Below are 814 nucleotides of genomic sequence, written 5' to 3'. Positions count from 1 at the left end.
GCGCATGCAAGCCGGCCTCCCACCTCGCGGCCCGCCGGCGGCGTGGTCCGCGGCGGGCACCTCGACGACGGCGAAGAGCGACTCGCTCTTCCGCGGCCGGCGCGACCGGGACCCGCTCCGCTACGTCTTCGAGTCCTCGGTGCACGCCAAGCGCATCCGAGCTCGGCCGCCGACGTCGCGGCCCGCCGGCGGCGTGGTCCGCGGCGGGCACCTCGACGACGCGGAAGAGCGACTCGCTCTTCCGCGGCCGGCGGCCGGCGCGCCGGGACCCGCTCCGCTACGTCTTCGAGTCCTCGGTGCACGCCAAGCGCATGCAAGCCGGCCTCCCACCTCGCGGCCCGCAGGCGGCGTGGTCCGCGGCGGGCACCTCGACGACGGCGAAGAGCGACTCGCTCTTCCGCGGCCGGCGGCCGGCGCGCCGGGACCCGCTCCGCTACGTCTTCGAGTCCTCGGTGCACGCCAAGCGCATGCAAGCCGGCCTCCCACCTCGCGGCCGCCGGCGGCGTGGTCCGCGGCGGGCACCTCGACGACGGCGAAGAGCGACTCGCTCTTGCGCGGCCGGCGCGACCGGGACCCGCTCCGCTACGTCTTCGAGTCCTCGGTGCACGCCAAGCGCATCCGAGCTCGGCCGCCGACGTCGCGGCCCGCCGGCGGCGTGGTCCGCGGCGGGCACCTCGACGACGCGGAAGAGCGACTCGCTCTTCCGCGGCCGGCGGCCGGCGCGCCGGGACCCGCTCCGCTACGTCTTCGAGTCCTCGGTGCACGCCAAGCGCATGCAAGCCGGCCTCCCACCTCGCGGCCCGCCGGCGGAGTG

Source organism: Aureococcus anophagefferens (assembly GCF_000186865.1).
Source record: "Aureococcus anophagefferens unplaced genomic scaffold AURANscaffold_44, whole genome shotgun sequence".
NCBI classification, from domain to species: domain Eukaryota; class Pelagophyceae; order Pelagomonadales; family Pelagomonadaceae; genus Aureococcus; species Aureococcus anophagefferens.
Note: the sequence above shows the minus strand (reverse complement) of the source record.